This window comes from Tupaia chinensis, unplaced genomic scaffold, assembly GCF_000334495.1.
Source record: "Tupaia chinensis unplaced genomic scaffold, TupChi_1.0 Scaffold000095_1, whole genome shotgun sequence".
NCBI lineage: Eukaryota > Metazoa > Chordata > Mammalia > Scandentia > Tupaiidae > Tupaia > Tupaia belangeri.
The window spans coordinates 2,037,746-2,044,919 of NW_006159557.1; the positions used below are offsets into that span (position 1 = coordinate 2,037,746).

Consider the following 7,174-nt stretch of genomic DNA (forward strand, 5'->3'; position numbering starts at 1 on the left):
TTGGCCATGTGGGAGTCCAGCGCACTTAACCACCACACCACCTGTTGGCCCCACTGTGTAAGCTATCTTAGGAGGCAGAAGGTGGTATGTACCAGTAAAATAATGCTCAGTAAGGTTGCCTCTCATGGAAAAATTCCAGGTTCATTTGCAAGGCCTCCTAGAACACACCAGGTGTGCATGTGTGCCCACAATCTGGGACTGGTTATGGCTGGGAGTGGATCACAGCATGATCATTTTTGTTGGGTTGCTTTCTCTCTCTCTCACTCCCTCTCTGTCTGTCTCTGTCACTCATGGAAGAAAGCAAAGAATAAGCTTACAAAACAAAACAAAATAACATTTTTTGGAGGCCAGTAGGTGGCGTGGTAGTTAAGGCATTGGACTTCCACATGGCTGACCATGGTTTAAGTCCCGCACCTGATGGCTTGCTTTCTCACTTTCCCTCTCTCCTTCTGACTTTCTTTGGTGAGCACACATGTCCTATAGCAAATTAAAAATAATAACAATAAATAATAAAACAAACTTTTTGAAATGTAGTTTCATTCCACTCAGTTTTACTGTTTTTCTTAATATTAAACAAAATTAAACTGAACATACTTGATGTGTAAAACACTGAACACAGGTATTACACATTGGTCTTGAGGTAGAAGAAGGGCTCTACATCATTTGAAACCTGAAAAAAAGAGGAACGGGTAAAGACATGTCAAATTCTGTGGAGGATAAGACACAAAGTTGGGGTAGTTACTGTCCTCTGTCCTAGATTATCCCACGTTAATAAAAAGCCACAATATTTGCTATAAAAAAATGTAGGAGACCTGTTGAGAATGAGATGGCCATCGTTAAATGAAACATTTTCACGTCTGCTGAACACTCAGCATGTACACACAAATGCAGTCCCCTCAGAGCAGGCTGCAGGACTGACATGACTACTCTGCTATCATGGGGCTGGGCTTTGGTAGTTTAAGCGTCAGAAATCATTTTTCAGCAGAATTCATTTTTCTCACTTCTCTGTGTTCCACCGAACTGCATTTCCTGACTCACACATGGGTGTGGGCCATGACAGAATGTGGAATGTGAATAGAGAAGATGGGTGTCTGTGCCAAGTCTAATTGATGCAGCTTCTGAGAAAGTCTCCTTAGTGACTTCATCCTCTTCTGACTTCCTAGGATGGGCTGTCCCACCTCCCACCTGGGCAACTTAGGTGCCACATGCTAACAATGACATGGCTCCCTTCCACTAGTTTCTGCGCATATGTATACACTGAGCTCTCTCTTCCACTCCCATGCAAACTTCCTTCACCTGGAACACCCCTGGACCCTTACAGAAAGGGAAAATCTTTTATTACATTAATTTTTTCAGTGTTTGGATTTATTTGTCACATCATTGTCTTAGTTCACGTTGCTAACAAGATACTGTATACTGGTTGCCGTAAACAACAAAAATGTATTTCTCACACCTCTGGAAGCCTGGGAAGTCCAAGATCAAGGTGTCGACTGGTAAAGGTCAGTAACTGGAGAAGGTTTTCTTCCTGGTTGGGCCTTGCAAGGCAAAGAGAGAAAAAGCATGTAGTAGCAAGAAGTTTTATGTAATTTATGGACTCCTATCTCTCACAATTAACAAAAAATCAATTCAAAGAAAATTAAAATCTAAAAGTATTTGAAAACATGCTCTCTGATGAGAGCATTAATCCCATCACAAGTGGTCTACTCTCATGAGTTAATCATCTCCCAAAGTTCCTATCACTAAATATCATCACATTGGGTATTAAAGTTTCAACATGGGAAATCTGGGGAGAGACACATCCGTAGCAACCACTCTAATCTGCCCTAACCAATGTGACTGGTTCAGAAATTAAATGCCTCCATAGAGATAGGAAAACAATAAGGTAGCTAAATATATACCGTGTCTCTATTCTATAAAAAATAAAGTTGATTTCTTTCATTATACTTTTAAATTATTATGAAACATAAAAATGAATAAAAAATAATAAGTGTCATTAAAGCTTATACCCTTCTGGAGGAAAAGCTCTGTAATAGTATTAGGAATAATATGATTACTGTCCATTCTTGTAAAATAAAGGAATACAAATGTTTTACCATTTATACTTTTCTATCTTTTTAATCGCTGGGTGGCACATATGCTCACCACAGACAGAAAGAAAGAGGGAGAGACAAAGCACTCTCCCAGTGGGATGTGGTCACACAGACATTCTCTTTCCTCCACTTTGCTTCCCTGTCAGGATAGTGAGGATGCACGTACACCCGCCTGGCATGTTTTGCAAGCTGCAAGAACTGGGATTTGAACCACAGTGGATGATGTGTGATGTGGCTCCTCTGACCACTGTTCTGTGGGGCTGGCCTATTCCTACTTACAATTCTCAAATACAAAATTGAGAAGTTGTCTATTTCTCCCCCTTATATGTTTTGCTGCATAGCACTAAGTTTTGAAATGCCAGATAGTATACTGATATTAATGTAAAGCTTATTCTCCATTTTAGTGTATCTCTCCATGTGAGAGATATTCAAAGACTTCTTGGCGTTTCTCTCATTTTTCTTCTCACTACTTTCTAGGGAAGGAGGAATGGCATATAATTTTCAGCTGTGGACAAAATCCTTACTTAAATATCTTCATTGTTCTACAGGAGGCATGCATTCTGGTCTGCCACTACTTGCAACCAAGTCAACCCTAGAGCAGACATTTGGACATGGTGGTATATTGTCCTCTCATATCTCATGACTTTTGAAAATGGATAAATTGCAATATATGTTCTAAATGGCAAATCTCTTTCTCTCTGTTTCATAAAACTTATTCCTTTTAAAAAAATCAGTAGGAAATATGTATGTGCATATTTGTTTTAATTGCAAGAGATCACAGGCATTGACCAGAGAAACAGAGAAAGAGAGGGAGGGGGGCCAACAGGGTAAGTGTTGGACTTTCACATGGTCAACTGTAGTTCAAGTCCCAGACCTGGCAGTTTAAAATTTACACCAGGTTTGTGGGAGTGTATGCCCAAAATTCTGAGAGGAGTGGATAAGAAGAGATTGTGGCAGGCCCATCCCCCCTGGGAGATGGTTTCTCACTTTCTCCTCTCTTTGTTTGTCTGGTGAGTGCATAGATGCCATAGTAAAAGTCGAGAGAGAGAGAGAGAGAGAGAATGTGATCGTGTCCCAGTGGGACATAATCATGCTGCAATTCCTTCTCTTCTATTTCTTTATCCTGTTGGGATTTTGAGCATGGATGCTTACACATCTGGTATGTTTCTCAAACTTCTGGAGCTGAAATTCAAACTGTGGTGGGCCATGTGAGATCCCGCTCCCTTAACAACTAGATTACATGGCCAGCCTTGTGCATATTCTTTTTTTTTTTTTTTTTTTTTAAGATGTTTTTGCTATAAAAAAAAAAGGGCGCGTGCGCTCGCCAGACAGACAGAGAGAGACATAGAGACAGAAAGCGAGAAATCACCCCCCAGGGGGGATGGTCACGCCGCAATCCCCTCTCCTCCATTCTCCTCTCGGGATCTTGGGCACGCACCCACACGCACGCGCCCGACGTGAGTTTTTTAAGCCACCGGGTCCGGGACACAAACCGCGGTCGACTACGTGGGAATCCAGCGACATAGCCAACTGCTGGTTCCCAAGTAGCAAGAAGTTTTATGTAATTTATGGACTCCTATCTCTCACCATTATCAAAAAATCAATTCAAAGAAAATTAAAATCTAAATAAAACCCTCAAACTATAAAACTACTAGGGGAAAACTCTTAGGGACATTGGAGTAGGCAAAGACTTTAAGAAGGCCCTCAACACACAGGTAATAATTTAAAAAATAGACAAATGGAACTACATTAGGCTAAAAAGCTTCTGCACAGCAAAAGCAACAATAATTAAGAGTGAAGAGACAACCCTCAGAGTGAGAAAATATCGTTGCAAACTCTGCCTCAAATGAGGGAATGAGAACTATAACATAAAGGGAATTCAGGCAGCTTACTTGCAAAAATGTAGTCAATCCAATTAAAAAATAGGCAAATGAATTGAAAAGAATACTCTTCAAGGAAGACATACAAAAAGCTAAAAGTATTTGAAAACATGCTTAACATCTCTTATCATAATGGAAAGGCAAACCAAAACCACAATGAGAAATCACTTAACCCCAGTCAGAATGACTAAAATAAAAAAAATTAAAAAAAAAAAAAAGAATTCTAAGTGCTGGCAAGGTTGTGATGAAAGGGGAACACTTCTACACTGTTGGTGGGAATATAAATTAGAACAACCACTGTGGAGAACGATAAAGAGCTTCCTCAGAAACCCACAAATAGAACTGACCCTATAATTCTACTCTCAGAAATTTACCCAGCAGAAAGAAAATCTCTACTAAGAAAAGCACTTGCACATCCATGTTTATTGCAGCATTATTCACAATTGTTAGAATACAAAATCAACCCAAATGTCCAAGAACGGATGAGTGGATTGAAAAAAGTATGGCATATGTACTCTATGGAATACTACTCAATCATAAAAAACGATGAGACCCTGACAGTTGATACAAAGTGGACGAATACCGAGGATTTAATGCTTAAGTGAAGCAAGTCAGACAATGAAAGACAATCATTGTATGTCCCTGCTCAATATATACTGATATCTTTGCTCCATAGCAGAAACTGAAATATTGAAAGGTATAATACCAGGGAGGGCAACTGTAGATCCTAGAGACAGCATAGAAGGGGGTGGTAATAGAGGGTGGGAGGCAGGAGATTAGGGAAACAAACACACAGCACATTTAATAGACACAAAAAGGAAAAGTTGTCTGGTGATGATAACGTATGTTGTAATGTCTTTGACTTGACTAATATGCACTGTATTCATGCTGGGAAAAACCATGTTGTATACTGTAAAGATGTACAGTGACTAAATGTAAATGAAACATAAATTAATTTAAAAAAAGAGTTCTTACTGAAAAAAAAAAATAGTTTGAAAAGGAGGTTCACTGGGCCCCCAGGTACACATAGCCAAGATGTGCTGAAACAGCTGTCTACTGTGCACTGTAACTGGAACGAAGTGCCTAGTGAGAGGGGCCTGCGTGGTTCTCCACTGACTAACACCACACCAATCTAAGATTCATTACCTGGCACAATTCTGTATCACACTTGACGAGCCAACTCTAACTTGCCTGAAAAAAAAAAAAAGAAAAAGGTGTGATAATAGGCAATGACCTTTGGAAAATAAATAGCAGAGAACTTGTTTGACAGATTTCAAGCATGCTATGAAAGTCTAGTAATTCAAATCATGATATATTAGAAGAAAGAATATATTAGATGAGGGCAATTAATAGAACAGAGGCTGGAAAACAAAGGATACATGAGGAATAAGCATTGAGTGAATGTGCCGTGTCAAGTTAGTGGGAGAATAGGTTATTCAACAGGTCATGGAGGCTTAATTGCTTGTTTCTCTGTGTTTGATTTTTTTTTAAGGTTTTTGCCATAGGGCATGCATGCTTGCCAGAGAGAATCAGAGAAAGGGAAAATAAAAAAAATCACCCCCCGGGGGGATGGCCATGCCACAATTTCTTCTCCTCCATTCTCAGGATTTGGGGCATGCATGCACAATGTCAATGTGATTTTCAAGCTGTCAGGTCCTGGGTTTGAACTGTGGTTGGCCAAGTGGGAATTCAACGCCTTCACCACCATACCACCTACCTGCTGGCCCCATTTGCTCATACATGTGTATGTTCAAATGAATGAGCAATTTGCTCACTACTTTCCACCATTTACTGAAATCAATTCTGGTTGGGTTAAAGAATAAACATAACCCCAAAACTATAATGGTATTTTATTTAAAAAAGTATAAAATTTTATAAAAAATTTCAATTAATTAATTTTAATTAATTAATTTTGTAATGCTTTGCCGAGTGGGAAAGAGCTTCTAACTGAATCAAATCTCACATTCTATATCGATCTGAAAAACTAATAAATTTTGCTACATTAAAGTGAAAACTCTATACCATAAAAGACACCACAAGTAAAAGCAGAAGACATATTAGGAGAAAATGTTTGCAACATATACAATATCCATTAAAGGATATCTAATGCAGAAGAATGCCTATAAAAATCTTCATGAAAAAGCAAAATAATAGAAATATGGTTGAAGGCTATCAATAGCCAAGGAATAGTAGATACAATTAGATAAAATCAAAGTATAGAGAAATAGATAATCAGAAACTGAAAATTAAACAACACTGGTAGATATTTTTAACTCATCAGATCCTGCATAGATAATATTAATTGGTAGGTCTTATCACATATTGGTATGAGTCAATATGCTGTGTCATGGTTTACATTGTTAGCCTTATTTGTTTGTTTTACAGACAGATTTTTTACTCTTGGTTTCATGTGCTCGCCAGAGAGACAGAGAGAGACAGTGAGAGGAAAAGTGAGAAATCACCCCCTAGGGAGGGTGGTCATGCAGCAATCCATTCTTCTCTACTTTCCTCCTGAAATTCCGAGTACCATACATACATACCAGGCATGAGTTTCAAGACACTGAATCTGGGACTGGAACCGTAGTCAGCCATGTGGGAGTCCAACGCCTTAACCACCACGCCACCTGCTGGCCCTTAAATTGTTACAGTCTTTTTAAAAGGAAGTTTTGGCAATATTTGTCAAAATTGCCTCTAAACAAAATCTTACCATGGATACAAAAATGTGAGCTATGGGGGCCAACAGGTGGTGAAGTAGTTAAGGCATTAGTCTACCATATGACCAACTATGGTTAGAGTCCCAGACCTGACTATGGTCAACCATGGTTAGAGCCCAGACCTGGTGGCTTGAAATTCACTTTGGATGTACGGGCATGCATGCCCCAAATCCCAGGAGAACGGAAGCAAAGGAATTGCAGTGTGGCCACACCTCGCTGGGAAATGACTTCTCATTTTCTCTCTCACTGTCTCTGTCTCTATCTCTCTCCAGCGAGTACACATACCCTATGGCAAGGTTGTTAAACAATAAATATTTTACTTATGGGCTGGCAGGAGGCATGGTGGTTAAGGGTGCTGGACTTCCACGTGGCTGACCCTGGTTCAAGTCCTGGACCTGGCGGCTTGCTTTCTTACTTTCCCTTTCTCTCTCACTCTCTCCCTCTCTGGTCAAATTAAAATAAATAAATAAATAAATAAATAAATAAATAA

The 7,174-nt window shown here is 39.4% G+C and overlaps 1 pseudogene; it reads right to left on the reverse strand.

The window, feature by feature from the left end:
• Positions 1 to 622: 622 nt before the first annotated feature.
• The window catches only part of LOC102483021 (glycylpeptide N-tetradecanoyltransferase 1-like), an 8,797-nt pseudogene continuing 2,245 nt past the window's right edge, over positions 623 to 7,174 (reverse strand).